A 16,069-nucleotide genomic window follows, 5' to 3' on the forward strand; every position below is an offset into this window, starting at 1 on the left:
TTCCCTCAGTAATTTTGGTTCAGTTCTTTAATATAAAAATCAATATTGAACCTATTCAAAAAATGAAAATACTGAATCATTTTAAAATTCTCTCAACTGCTACATACAAAGTGAAATCACTGAAAATCTAAAATTACTTCAAAAAGCCTCGAGGAAATGAAATACAAGCAAGCGTACTGCAGTTTTCAGCTAATTAAGGCAACGCAAGAATTTCTAGCATATAATGGATGACAGCATGCACTTTTCAGTTTACTGAGCCCTGTCGATAAAACCATCAACATTTTTCACTCGGACAAGGTTTCATGTTCCTGCTAAACACTGAGCTAACATACTCCATCTTCCTCTCCAGGATGCAGTCACAGGCATCAGTACAATTCTCAAGCCACATCGTTTCCTAGATGCCAAGCATGTACAATAGAGAACCCGTCCACTTGTTTGTTTTTCCATTTAAAGCAAGAAGCAAAAGTCATACATCCTAGCAGCAAACACACTAGAAACAGTTGTTAGCTTTTACAGTTTAGCACACACTATGGACCCTTCATTTGGCAATTTGTGCATCCGTGAGTTCTGATCAATCCATCAGCGCCCATCACAATTCAGTATTAGGTATGAAAAGCTATTCAGGACAGCTAGATGACATCAGGACCTCTATTCCCCCGAGTTATCTAAAATGAACACAGAAATTTCAAATTTCTTTCTCATTTTAAGTCTTTTTCCTCCCACTCCCCATGAAAAATCTTACACATGCACACCTTTTTACAACTGGAAAACTCAGAGGAGAAGAAGGGACAAGAGAGAAAACAGCATGCTTTGGAAAACACCTGCAGGAGATTTCAGCATGCTTCTCTTCACAGCTGCAGGCAAAGGTGACCTTCTTATTGGTCCCCACTTTCTAACAGTAGATTCAGAAGCAGCCGTTGGGCTGAAGCACTCCCAAGCTATTCTCCACTGCATGAAAATGCATGAATTAACCAGGACTGCACTGATAAAGTTGATGACAACATGGGTTGTTGAATGTTTTCCAACTGTATAATCAATGAAAATTATATAAAGGAATATTATATAAACAAATAATATTAAGATGTTATAATAATAAAATAAGCAAGAGAGTTAGGCACAGCGAGACAAAGAGAATAAATAGGAGGCTTACCCGTGTCGTGGGCTCGCTCAGGAAACTCCAGTGGAGGGGATCTTCTGAAGAGAGAGAGAGATCCTTCCCCACTGGTAGTCAGCTCTTAAATGGGTCTAGGAGAGGTGCAGCCAGGCTCCACCCCTTCCTGCAGCACAGGTGAATTGCTTTCACCTGTGCTCCCAGGGCTGACTCATTGCTCGCCTCAGGTGACTAATCAGAGGTTCAGGCTGTGACTCAGCAGTTCCCATACACCAACAAAATATAAAGTAGGTGAAACTCAATTTTTTTTTTTTACTAATCTCAGCTCAAGTAGGCCATTGGTCAAGTCTCATAGTTTGAAAGTAAACATGTTCTCCATTGAAGAGCCATAAAAAAGTTTGAGGTTGGATTTTTGTTTTTAATTTGGGGGCGAGGAGGTACTCTTGAGCAAGATGAAAAATTTGCAAGCAAAAATAGTGCACTTCTTGTAATCATATCACAGTCATAAAATGCATTCTCCACCACTACATGATGCTATGACGCAGAATACTGAAAACCAAAAGACATAAAACCATGGCAGTTGGGATGGAGACAATGTACGATCCAAAATATTTCAAACAGAAAAAAAAAGACATCCTAGATGGAAGATCCTACACATTTCAAGGCAGAGGCTAACAAAAGCAGCACACGGTGCATCCAGTGCAGACATGGCACCACATGTTATCCACCAAAAGGTTCAAGAAGTGCAACTGATTTCCAACTGTTTGCAAGAACTGACAAAAAAGAACCTGGCTCCACTTGCTCTGGTACATTACTCACTGCAGCACCTGAACACTTCTGCAGCAGAAAGAAATAGCAACTGACCGCTTGTTTTACATTCAACAGTTGTACAAAAGCCTGAACGTCAACATAATCTGCTTAACAATTAGAAAAGTCACCGATTGCTGCTGATGAGTAAAAACCAGAAAGGGCATGCAGAGGTGAATGATCCTTACTAGAGGACTTGATGCTATAAAGAAGCAAATTTACTCCAGCCAAGGCAATTTAGCTGTACCAGCAAAAGGCCACTTGTCAATGGGTTAAAAATGTAATAAAGGCTTGGGCTCATCAAGAGATTTCATTAAGGGCAGAGAACTCAAGAAGTTAAGAAAAAGTTTGGGAGTATATTCCAAAGAACAGCCAAGTACAAAAATGGAGCCAGCACAAAACGTTGACTGCCCAGAAATGCATTATTTGTCCTGAAGCAAAGACTGAACACTTTTTGAGCAGAAGCTTTTAAAAGCTGGGAGCTCCATTTTGTAAATCACAAAGAGAAGAGTCAGAATAACAACTAGCATTAGTCATTAGAAAAGACAAAGCTTTTCTTATTTTTGAATCTTTCAAAAATAAAATGGTTACAACAAACAGTACTGCCATCTGATGGGGAAAAGGGTCTATTATATAAAAGCATTTTAGGCTGCAGAGAACACTCCCATGCAAATATGAACAGATCAAGTAAGCAAGCAAAAAGCTCAGATCATCCCCAAACAAAAAGTAGCAGCTTCATTTTAAAACAAAATATCAGTAGGTTTTTGTATCAGTGGCTGACGCACCATGTTTCCTTACATATGAAGTTGAATTACTTTGGCTTTAGTGTGCCTTTTCAGTTTCATTTTTTATTATTCAACAAGTATTCATTTTTTAATTACATGGAGGACAGCTTGGGTAACGGAAAGGATTTGTCCCTTTTGTACAAGAAATATGATAAATTGAAATGTACTTGTCATCAGTCCTCCGTCCAGAGATCCTGTGAACACAAAAATCAATTTTAAAACTCTTTTTATGCCTCTAGTGGGTTCTTCAAAGGAAAAACCTTAGAACGTAGTCTTTTCTTAAGCTGAACTCTTATATCTGTGATGGCTGGTACTGAGCCACAGTAGTTCACAGAATTCAAGTTTCAAAAAGAACTGCCACAACCACCTCGGCCATCAGACCATCAGCTGCCATCTATCACACAACTCGTACAAGGGAAGAGGTAAAGGTGCACAAAGGCAGACAATGAAAGACATACAAAATGTCCTTTTTTTGTTGTTCCTTTTTTTTAATAATTATGTTTAGGAAATGTAGGATCCAGGAGGAAGATCTATAAAATATCTGAGCTTAGAGAGTTGATTTTTTTTTTGGCAGAAAATCTGGAGAGAATGATTGTTTATCATTATTAGCTCTACTAACACTTTTATTGTAATTGTAAGAAGTGAAACACATGTAATTTGTCAAACATTGAGAGAACTGTCATTACACTGATGATCTTCATTTGCATTGTGAAAAGGCAAATGTTATGCTTTTTTCCTTAGTAAAAATAGGAAAATTCAATCTAGCAAAACATTTCCACCCCTGCAACAGTGCCAACTGATCATTTCCAGCCATGCAAAGCAAAGACAGCTATTCCATTAACAAAGGCAGAGCAGCTATACACTACTTCTAGTTCATGGTCAAAGGGAAATTTCTATAACGTGCAACTTAACAAGTAACTTAAGCTAACATGTGACTTCTTCAATTTAGTTTTGTGAAGCACTTCCCTCTAACTTGAGCAACAACTGAAAAAGGACTCAAAGGCTGAATTATAACAAGATAAAAAGAAAGAAACTGCAGTAATCTGATGGAAAACATATCACCACAAAATTAGTAATACTGGGGTACAGCACCACCAAACTACACCAGTATTGTGACAGCTGGAAATCGTACTTAATGAAATGCCAGTGGCTCTTCTTAAGCTAACTTCACATATTCATTTTCACCAGCAACTAATCCATTCACTTGGTGTGAAAATTTCTCAATGGTCAAGATTATTTACAAATGTCAGTTTGAAAGCAAAATCTGTAATTACTAAGAGAAAATCATAAACAATTTTTTTAATTAAAGAGAAAATCATAATTAATAGAAAGACTTGGCATTTTGCATCTATTCTGAGGGATTCCCCTCTCTGACTCATCATCAGGTGTAGTGTTTTACCTCCGTGTAAGAGGGAATCCACCCTCTCCATTCAAGTTCATTCACTGAACTTCATTCAAGATGAAGTTGCTGTGCTGCTTGCTTAGGAATCAGCAACAAACTCAGATACCATAACCCTACCAATAAAACTTAGTAGTGATGTTGTTTCCCTGTCAAAGAAACGTGGAACATAGACTTTTTCCTTCATTCCAAGGAAATGAAGATTATTACTCTATGCTGTTTCACCTCCTCTAATAGCTTTGGAACACATTACTCCATTTTTTACCAAATTTGACAGAGGGATGTGGCCCCAAAGATGTTGTGTTCCCACAAGTTTTGTGACACTAAACAGATGGGAAGAGAGATCTTTACATAATCACATTGCAAATCCCATGGAGAGAAGGGCTTCAGAGTATGCAGATGCTTTCTTAAACTGCAGAGTATTTCCAAGAAATGAAATTTAGGCCACAAAGAAAAAAAACAGGCAAAACACGTAAACAGAGAGAAAACAAATACAAAGGAAAACAGCTTCCTAGTTCTCACATATATGAAGTTACTTGTTATGAAGGAGAGGCAGCAGTGGTAACATCACATTTATTGTCATTCCCTATCTGACTTGAAAGATTTCTAGGAAGCCTTCCAGCTTCAGTGGCAGTGATCACAGTGGCAGGTTACAATTCATGATTAATAGGTGCTGTTCAGCGACATCACTAGAGTAAAGCAGAGATCAGAAAATGATTCTTACTCAGCTCAGATTAGTATATAGTTTCTGAATATTTGTTTAGTTGGGCCCTCTGCTTTGTTTTTGCTTTTTTGCAACCTGTAACTGTATTCTGATATCTGTCTTAATTGTGTTTCTCTTAACACTTAAGGACTTTAGTATCTTATGTCTGTTTCCATGCTTTCAGAACACTGTGAGAAAGTGTCAGCTTTGTATGCTTTTACTCTTCGTTTTCAGAGGTTACTGACTAATACTGCTAGTCACAATTTCTGCGAAGTACAGCAATAAATGCTATTTTTAAACAAACATGTAGCAGTCAATACACCAATGGAAAGCATGAGGAGCAAAGCATTTCAGACATACTGTTTCACTGCAGAGAAGTATTTAATGACTGTCGGGAGCTCATTGCTGCCATTAGCTGCCTACTGCAATTTATTTTTTAAACAGTCAACTTAAAACCTCTCATTTCTCTATCAACATTAGACTGAGGAAGGTTGGATGATGTGTATGCTAAAGCCGGCTTATAGCTGAATCTCTGCAGGGTTACACTATCATTTTTGGAGGAAGAACATTTCCTAACACTTCATTATTTTTGCTTCCAAGTAAGCTGCACCTGGTCTATTGTTTTATTGGTTTTTTTTTTTTTTTTTTTTACTTGCCCCAAATGAACAAAGATAAAAAATCACTTTCTCTTGCCAATTTGAGCTTCGCTCTGTCTTTCTTGTCAGCTGTAATTAAAAAGCAAAGTAATTGAAAAGAACCAAAACCTGCTAAAGTGTAAAAAAGAACTGAAAACTGCATTTAAAGTAAGTACTAATGTTCTCACATTCAAACATGCTACACTGAGAGTTTTCATGCACAGCCAGACAGTACTGAGATGAATTACTATACGGGTATTTCTTGTAATTAACCGCATAGAAAAGGAAGCTGCCACAAGCTCTAAAGGAAATATTTTTCAGTTTGCAAATAACGTTCTCCCCTTTAATTATTTGTTGATTATTAGCATCTTCGTAAATTTCAAAGCTCTATCAGTAGAAGCTTGTGGTGACCCCACATGATAGAACCTGCGTGAGTGCCGCAGACCAGGCTTAGCCCGATTATGGAGCACCTGGTGAGCGTGCTTAAGGGCCTTGGTGTACAGGTAGGGCACCAGGTCCACAAACGAGAGATAGAGCCTCTTTTCAATTGGATGCCCTGTCACGGGCTGGCTAACAGCCCCTCGGACTGTATCTGGGCCAGTGTCTTAAAGACTGCTGAGACAGAATTAATGGAAGGTGCTAAGATGGGTACCAAGGACTGTGCGGCGCTGCTGCTGGCCCTTGGATCCCTCCAACGTCTTTTGACGTTGAGAACATCTATAGAGCATTAACAGCCTAGCCAGCTGTAGCTCTTAAGCTCCTCCTCAGTCTCATAATGGGCCTACTTACTCAGTTAAGGTATAGATTTTGACTGGCTCCAGGATCAAGATGGCCAAAAGACATCTTACAGCCTAAAGTTAAAAAGCTAATTGTGGGAGCTGAAAAAATAAACAAACAGAATACTTTGAGTGCTTAATAAAATCTACGTTTCTTACTGAATGCCCTCAGATGGCTACTACAAATATTTCTATACTACATAGAAGTATAAAGAGTATGAAAAATAATTTTAACATGTTAAACCCAGGTACCATTTATAGACTCATTACACAGCTCAGAATTCAACATTAGTTAAGCTTTCCTGCCCCAGAGCACCTTATCTGTGTGAGGACACAGCAATGAGGTATCTCTTACACCCTTTATAACTGAGCCCCTCCTCTCCCTACTGCTCATTGTGTATAACATCTCCAGCATTCAGAAAAGCTGCAGTACAGTAGATCAGCATGGTTCATGTTCTGACTTTGAAATGCAGAGTTCTGAGCAGTTAATATGTGGAAAGCCTATACAGTGAATGAAACAACCAGACTTCATTTTCATTTTGACAGCTACTCTTCTTTCAATTCTGCCTAGAAACCTTAACTCTTATCAAGGTATACATCTTTCTTTTAATATTTAAACTCGCACGCCATTCCACCTGCTCTCAAGGTTTTGCATACCAAAGACTCAGTAGTTCTCAGTCTCCAACCTCTATTGTATCTAAAGGCATGTCTTTGAAAGATATAATTTCATAAGTGCTCTCTGATGGGTAGTCTCTGCTCAGGATTAATGTTGTTGCAATAGCAGTGCAGCACTTCTGCCAGCAGAAGACAAATTCACGCTCTATTTTGAGCTTTGGATAAATCTTAAACACAGCTGTAGCTGTGTTTCAAGTCATCAAATGAGAGCACATACAGCACTTGCATAATATCTATCAGCATACAGCCAGCAGAGCCTGCTTAGGTCATAAGGCTGGATATTCAAAAAGTGAATGAGCACAGTTTGTTCAGTTTTTAGACTTGTTTAAAAAAGATCTTCCAATTCTGGGATTAGTTGTTTTCCTGTGTGAAGCCCTGGCAGCATACCATTTTCTTAGAAGATCTACCTTAGAATGTTTTCTTTCCAGCGATGGGAAAAATTCAAAAGGCTTGGGGAATTTATTGAAAATTATACACGCACTTAAAAATGCAGGGGTTATTCCAGCTGCCTGAACTACCGGAGTTTGAATCATTTGTTCTGTGCTTTCACAAAAACAACTGGTAGGCATACCTCTAGATTGCTTTTGAAATCAATTCTCTCTTTCTTATGAGCCTTTTTATTTTCTCATGTTCTATCCAAGAAATAAAATTTGCAATTCATTTTTCCATAACCATATCCTTCCCTGGAACTGCGAGGAAATGCTTACTTGCTTTGCTAGAAAATGTATTTATTCCTAGACATTCCTAAAACATACATTTGCACTCCATTCGGTCCTTTCTCCCTTATAACCTGACTTCAGCCTAAAGTTGCCTATGCAACGTAAGCTTTAAGAGACACAACGGACCAGAGAGATCTTACTGCATTCAGAGTAAGTGGTAATACTTTACAGTTTGAAGAGGAAAGGTGGTACTGTTGCTTTCTGCTGTAAAACATTAATTATTGGCAAAAACTCTGCTAGGAAGCAGGAAAAGACATGCATACTTGTAAGCGTTACTTGAAAAATCAGAAATATGGTTTTGGATGCTACTTGATTGTTTTCAATTCTACTGCCTCTTCTCCATAACAAGCTGTACTCGGGATCTGGACAAGTTGGAGAGTTGGGAAAGATAGACACATGGAACAGAGAGACTGAGCTCTATCCCAAAGTACTACAGACCTTGGTGTCCTCAGCATTCTAGTGTAGCAAGAGCCTTACTGGGCAGAAAGAAATGAGGAGTGGTAGTTTGGTTTAGCAGAAAGCAGTAGGGAACCTAAGAGGAGGTAATTCAGAGAATTCCAGGAGAGTCTTGGATCTTCCTCCAGCATTTAAAAAACTCAGTACTTTCCAGAATTCAAACCTGCCAGAGACTTTTCTGACCACATGCATAATATTTTGTAGTATAAATCTTTATATTTAAAAAAAAAATCACTGTCCTAGTTACTAACATGCTGCAAGTTGAAATCTTATGTTGTTTCTGTAGGACATCTCTCAGGTGATAGGGATAATTCCTACACCACATTTTAGGTGGACACAGTTCCTGAAGCTGTGACTGGTTCTGTAACGTGCATTCCCTGTTTCTTGATCTGATCGGTTCTGTACACATAAGTGTTGACAGAAAACAAGATAGCCTTACGTGAAGATGCCTGTTTAGTATAAGAGAATAAAAATGCTGTGTGCTTCTGATTTAAATCACAGATGATGCTGTAAGTACTTCAAATAGCCCCAGCTTATTGTGAAACTTTATGGTTACTCTCAAAAATCCTGTTTTTATGTATGTACTTCTGCCATGTAATGTGCTATAGAGAATTTCAAGCTAGCTGAAGTTGCACAGAAGAGCCAGATAACAAAGAAACAACCACCACCACCATACTAAGCAATGCAGACAAGCATACAGAACTCAATTCCTGTCAATATTTGAGATGATCCATTGTGTGAGTTGCATGGGCTGGCTCATCCTCAGATACAGATTGGATTAAAAGATTTTACTGCCTCATTCCTGTTGTTTACTTTTAAAACATCAAAATAAAGCTAAATAAAACTCCATATTACTTTATCCTAAATTATTTAAAATACATTTCACATACTTCACAGTAAAATGAAATCCTTCAGTTCTTTGGCACGCAAAGAGCTCATTTCAAATATTTACTGAGGAACATGCCAGGAACACAGTTCAAAGGCATTCTGACAAATCAGGAAGTTTTGCCCAAAACATCAGCTCAAATATACAGCTCCTTTAGCTCATGCAGTTTCTGAGTTTAGGGTAAAATTGATAGCTAATGAAGAATGAACAGAAAAAAGCTGCAATCTTAACGCAATGGAAATGAAATACTCATGAAAAGATCGAGTTTCATTTCCATTAAGGAAGACATCTGTCTTTAGCTCCAGTGGGAGCAGAGCTGACTTCCAAATGGTGCCAGTTTTCAATGACGCAGAGCATGGTATTAGAGAGACAGTGAGGAAGATGCAGAGTTCCACAGATCATTAGATTAAAAACGTGCTTTCTATTTGCTATTCATTTTTAACAGTCCACCTTGGATGCAAGCCTAAATTAGATCCCTTGAAACTTGTCAGCTGAAGGAAATAAACAAAGCCTGCGGTTTTAGAATTAAGTTTGATAAGCACAGTTCCACTTAATCTTATCCTGACTTTTTTCAGTCAGAAAAGTCAGGCCCCCTTACTGTTCTAGTACTACATTTTGCAAACACAAAGGTTTCTTCCATATTCTGCCTTGCTTTTATGCCCAACTGTGCTTTCAACTCATCACTCAGCGTCAGAATGCATGCCAGCACGCGTAGCAACACATCTTCTGGAAAAGAAGTCCACATGCTTTCTTGCAACATTAATCATTTCATATTTTCACACTAATACTGAATACAGAACTGAAGCTGATAACTGCACTGGATTAAAAATGTGTTCTAAATAATGTTGAAAATAAGAAATCTCTACCAGCTTTACAGCCAGCTACTACGAAGCAATTTTTTTTTCTGGTCCAAATCCAGAAGAGATCCAGCCCTACACCAAAGAATCCTCCCTAACTTGTAGTGCTCAACCCGATCCTACCAAAGCAATGCACTGATGTTACAGCAGCAAAAGAAGCACTTTATCGTAACTCATCACAAATAGCATCTTTTCTTTCACCCCATCAATAGCTGCACCCAGCAAAGTCTGCTTTTGGTGCAAGCTTCTTACTTTCACACTATTTATTTCATAACTGTAATAGTCCTGTTTGCTTTCTGTGAAGATTGAATAAAATATACGTGTAGCAACTGTTATTTGCTGCTGCCACAAGCCAGCAGGGTAACACGGCTACATTTGTCAAGTAATTTTAGAATCACAAACCCTTTTGTTCATCATTGCAACCAGTTAATGTTCTCATTCTACGGAAAGTTTTCATTCATCTGATAGAAGCATACATCCCCTTGCATACCACTGCAATTCATGTGTTGTTTTTTTTTTTTTAAATGAAGGTAGTTGGGTAGTCTTTTGGCAAAATAAATTTGTCTGATAGTTTCCTCAGATCTGCAGTGACATTTTTGTTCAGAGCCAGAGGGAGGCAATACTTTGATCGTGAGCCTAAGAGCTGTAGTATTCTACTGGGATGCCAGTTCAGTATTCTCACTTCTTAAGATCTGGAGACAGGGCCTCACATCACACTTAGCTATTTTAGTGTGATTTCTCAAGTCTTTCACTGAGTAGCCACACTTCGAATAAATATTTACTGTACCAGTACAAACTGAATCTCCACATCAATGTATTTTGAACACCGTTTGTAAATCTGCTGAGAGGACAGCGGAATCTTTGGTAAGGACGAAGCGATATGTGTGGCACACGAGGAGCCTAGCAGCATTCCTTCTTCTATTCTTGGCAATAATCCCTCCAACCTACATTGAATTTTGGCTACTCATGTTCTATCCTTACCCCACTGAAGTTATTATAAAAGCTAGCCTATAGGCATTCTTCCCATCCCAGTTGTGGTGTTTCAGTCCTGAGTTTTACTTTTCACTTCTCCCCAAGGAAGCTCTCAAGGACCACAGGACAGGTTGACAGAATTATTGTAATTCTGATTTTTAGGCAGCCAAAGAAGTGTTTCCTGAATAAAATGAAAATGAAAAGAGAAAGTGTACAATACAGATTGGTCAGAAATTATTTCTGGAAGTACAGTTACATGATCCATGGGTTATCTTGAGAACAAGAGCAATGGGCTTCTTTTGATCAGATAAAAAACAACCAAAAATCAAAGCCACAGGCAGGTGATACACTTAAGTTCCACAGCACAACCTTCACGATCTCTAAGCTTTGACCACACCACGTTATGCATTCACCAATGCTTGGATCTGCACAAACTTCTCAGAAAAGGGGAATAGATAACCCAGCTATAAACATAGTATGTTGTCAGAGCTGCTTTTACTGGTGATTTTTCTCTGATTCCTGATTGTGACTCACTCTCTGGTGTAAGATCCACCTATTGCTGTTATCCCAAGCATCAGAACTGATGAAAAACTGAAGAACAGGGAATTTCAGTCTTTTATTCTTAAGCTCTTGACTCTGCTAGACTGTTAAAACTTCCAGTGTTCAAGTTCAGTTTTGCCTGGTTTAAATAAAAACAAAGCTGCTTTTGGCAAAATGGATCCCCTTTCCTTACTTCTGGACCTGGACTAAAGATGATGCAGGTGCTTGGTAAAGAGAAATTAAAAATACTACGTACACAATTTATATTAAGAGCCCTACAACAGTTATCTTCTATTGGACATAGCTGCCACGGGCAGGTAAAAGACAGACAGTAAACTGTAGGTGAGTTAGTGAGCATGCTATAACCAGCCAAGTTCTTGCTATGCATATTACATGCAGAGAATGGCTGTATATTTAGGTCATCTCCTTCTTATCATATCTTTAGTTCTATAAAATGTCTCAATGATTAAAAATTTCAGCCAGTTTTATACCTATACACATTGTAAAAAAGTCTGACCTTTCAGGATGGCACTGCAAGCTGGTAAGCTCTGCTAAATATAGCAGTGAGCAGTTCAAACTGCTGAAGTTCCATTTGTTCAATTCGTTATGTCAGCTCATGGGAATGTTTATAGAACTCAGAGATTCAGACATCAGAAAATACCATTCAAATAACTCTGCTTTAATAAGACAATACCATCTTCATCTCTTAGGATGCTCTTGGGCAAGTTTTCATTTCAAAAAGCAGAGATTAAGTTGGGTTTTAGAGTAAATTAAGAATTGTTTATTAACTCTAACCATGCTTATTCCAGATGCAGAAAAGAAACTAAATAATGCTGGGGAATGAGTCATAATTTCAGTAAGAAAATGTGGTTAATGATCTCATGTTTTTTGGTGAAGATATGAAGTACCTTGGAGATGAAAAATAGGTGTTACTGAAGTTGCCTGAGCTGCCACAGAAACACTGATAGTAAGTTACAGAATCCACTTAATATCCACTGCAGATTTGACACAGTGCAGTTTAATTAGTGAGTGTGATGGGATGAGAGGTAACGCTATCAGCTCTGGAAGATGAGTTCCCATTATTAGCAATGAAGTTTTCTATCAGATAGAAGTACTCTATTCATAAGAGATACGTGGCATCCAGGCAAAGACATTTTGGCAGGTGCCTGCCGAAGCAGAGAACAACTTCTGGGCAGTGGCACCAGCAGCCAAAAATTGCTGTGGACAGAAGAAGGTAGTCATGGTTATGCTGACATTTTTCCTGCCTTCTCTCTCAAAGAGCTTCAGAAGAAATTGAGTCAAACAGAAGTAGGCATTCACCGGGGCCCCAAAACAAGAAATAGAAGGAAACGTTCCTCTAGAATCACACTCCAGCTCAGCTACACAGACAAGAAATTAAGAATGGTAATCACATAGGACTGGAGATTGGAGTCTCTGCCATAAATATAGTGCTAATATTAAAAAGTATTCCAGATGTAAATGGTTCTGTGGTCTCTTAACAAGCTATTAAAGTACACAAACTATATTGCGTTATATGATATAGACATCATTCTTCATGTATTTATCCCTTTCCAGGGGGTTGGGGCAGGTTACAGAAGAGGAAATGAGAACAAATCCACTATTTGGCTGTATGCTTGAAACATATTCTGCTTGTTGTTCGTAGTCCCTATGAAACCAAGACATACAAGTGAAAAATCCTCCAGTTTCCCTACAGCCTAGAAGCCTCTCCCTGGACACAAGACAACTTCTCTTTCATAAGCCATACTCCCAGCAAAATTATTGGACTGCATCTACTTACAGAACATTTGTACTCCTAAAAGTCCCATAGTCACAACATAGTTCTACCTGGTTGACAATAAATTATCTACCTAATAATCTGAGCATAGGTTGTTACAATATTGATATGCAATATCAATAAAAAAACTCTAAATACAAATTGTGAACTAGAAATAACAGATGAAGTTACAAGTTTAAACACTCAAAAAAGAGGCAGACACTGGTAACTTCTCAGTGATAACACAGCAATGCAGCTGGAAAAAGAATCAAGCCTTAAAATACAGAAAGATATTCTTTCTGATTGTGATATGAAATCTGGCTATATGCAGCCTTTTGTACCTTCTCTTTCTCATTGTGTTTAGAGGTATGTCAGGAGGTCAGGGCACTTTAACCAGAATATTGAAGTACTTTCCAATGAAACATACTGAAAATACAAACCCAGAACAAAGAACAAAAGTAATCATATTGGCCTAGATTTATCCAGTATTTCTTCGCCTGTCCTACTTAGAAAAGCTCAGATAAGGACTATTTTTAATGGCTCCTATTTTTCTACAGCCTTTATTCGATATATTCAGGATATTTACGGTTATATTACAATGGTAATCTTAGTATGGGCTGCCCTGACTTTAAGAGCTTCTTGCCTTGATATTCCCCACTGTATCTACCACTTCGAGAAAAAGTATGTTTGCCCTCCTTATTTTCTTGCTTCATCTATAAAGCTGAAGCAGTGTGGAAAACAGTCTTTTAGGATAAAACACTGATTAAATTGCAAAACAAAGCTCTCTAGGAGCCACAGAAAACCACCCTTCTTACGTATATTTGCTAAGGATACTTTTTATTTATACCAGAATTACCATATTTTGTTCTTTTCCTCTTCTTCCCTCTCTTGAGTCTCAAGACTGCACTTATCTCTGCACTACTAACCTTGTTGTTGCCTTTCATTCCACATCCTTAGGTTGAATCCCTGACCTTTCTACCATCCCTGCCCCCTACAACAGTAGTGATGACTTATCTCCTCTAACACCTCCACCTTCCAGAGATGGCAACACTGTACAGGAACTCAAGATACTGTACCCATGCTGTAGTTTAGCTCATCCCAAATAAGTAATGCTTAGAATACTATCACTCACTATCTGCATGATTTACCAACGAACACCAATGAAACAGATACTCAGAGTGAAGCATACTTCTTTATGTTCACACAGCCACATAAATCCTCCAGGCAGTGAGACAGAAAGATTGCACTACAGAAAACAGGTTCTAGAAGTCCATAGTAGAGCATAATAGGAAAAAAAAGGATAAAGATAAAAAGCTTCTTTAAATTACATCTATTGGTAGAGTTAATAGTGCTTGCTTTTTCAGACTCTGGGTAGGCAGATTAGTTTTGCCTCAGCAAAACCTTAGCATTTATCAGTAGACAACTGTGCTTTCTCCGTCTCAAAATACAGCATCAAGCTCCACCCTATATAAAATAAGCCCAGAAATCATATCTATCTATGATGAAAACTACATAACAACTTTAATAAAGCACCATTTGTAAAAAATCGTCCATTTGAGTCATTTGCATAAATAACGTAGAGCAGCTATCTAAACTTAGCATTAACTTCAGATGAATTACACCAATCATATTCATTATCTCTGTATTACTTTATTGTTCTAGTGGTAGAAACTACAGTATACGTTAGCACACATCTCATTAAAATTAAATAGCTTCCAGCTACTGAAACTTACATTCGTATTATTCCCAAAATTGCATTCCTTCAAATGTCATTATGATGCGAATTCTGAAAGAATTGCTATTGTTTGAATGAATTATCTCCCCTTATAAAAAAAAAAAAAGATTGCCACAAGCGTAATTAAAGTACAGCAAACAACATCTCTAATACTTACTGGTAGAGTATTAATGAGATTTACTGTAGATGAAATTGGTAAAATTGGGAATAGCAGGTTCAGAAAGCATCGCATTCTTGTGTTCCAGGAGATTTCAACAGACTGAACAACCACCACCTCCGGAATACAATTATGCAAATACTTGACTATTTTCAATTAGCTTAAGTTAACTCTGTATTAAGCACACTCTCAAGAGCAAAAAGTTGGATGTGAAATGTAATTTTTGTTTTGATATCAATATTGTTGTTACCCTCAAAACTGTTTAACAACAGGGACAGAATTATTAAAAGGTGGCAAACAAGTGTTTAAATAGCTTAGTTTTGTGAGGGGGAAAAAAAAGCTTTCTAGTCACTGTACTGTTACGACACAATACTGTTTCAGTTTCAAGTCACTGAAGTTTTAGAGGCCATAAAGGCTATGTCTCTAGCATCCATTTAATAAGAAGAAATGGTGGCTTCATTCATATGGTGCCAAAGGAGGTGAAAATAACAGAACATGGAGGATCTTTTCAGTTGTTACTGATTAAGCCGCTAAGTTTCAGTGACGCTCCCACTGAATTCAACAGTCATAGAAAATACTGCTGAACCAGGTCTTCAGAAGTCACATCTTTCTTCCCATTTCAAGACAAACATGTGACATACCAAGTTCTGCCTAACAAGCAGTTACCTACTCTGACTTCAAAACCACTGGGAAGGAAAATACGAAAAGCTACCTGTATGTTTTCCTGTTGAACAGTTGCTAATATTTACCTGCCTATATCTTGCTGAGATTTGTGTTTGCTCAGTCAGTCAAACATACAGAGAACAAGTCACACCTTTCTGCTAAACAATCCCGAGCCATTAAACTTTAAGATGTCTTATCAACTTTATTTCTGAACTTTTGTTGCTTGCTTTTTAGCTCTCCTCATTTTTCTTGAAATACACAAACCATATGTTAGCTGTAACTGAAGCCTTATTAATACAGTAGAAAGCAAGGACATTTTTTTATGCATCATCTAAGCTATAGTAATTTTCAAATACAACCCAACATGGTTCCTGCCCTTCTTGCAACAATTTAAAACTGTAGAATCACAATTTGCAAAC

Source organism: Phasianus colchicus, chromosome 5 (genome assembly GCF_987193195.1).
Source record: "Phasianus colchicus chromosome 5, bPhaCol1.hap1.1, whole genome shotgun sequence".
NCBI classification, from domain to species: domain Eukaryota; kingdom Metazoa; phylum Chordata; class Aves; order Galliformes; family Phasianidae; genus Phasianus; species Phasianus colchicus.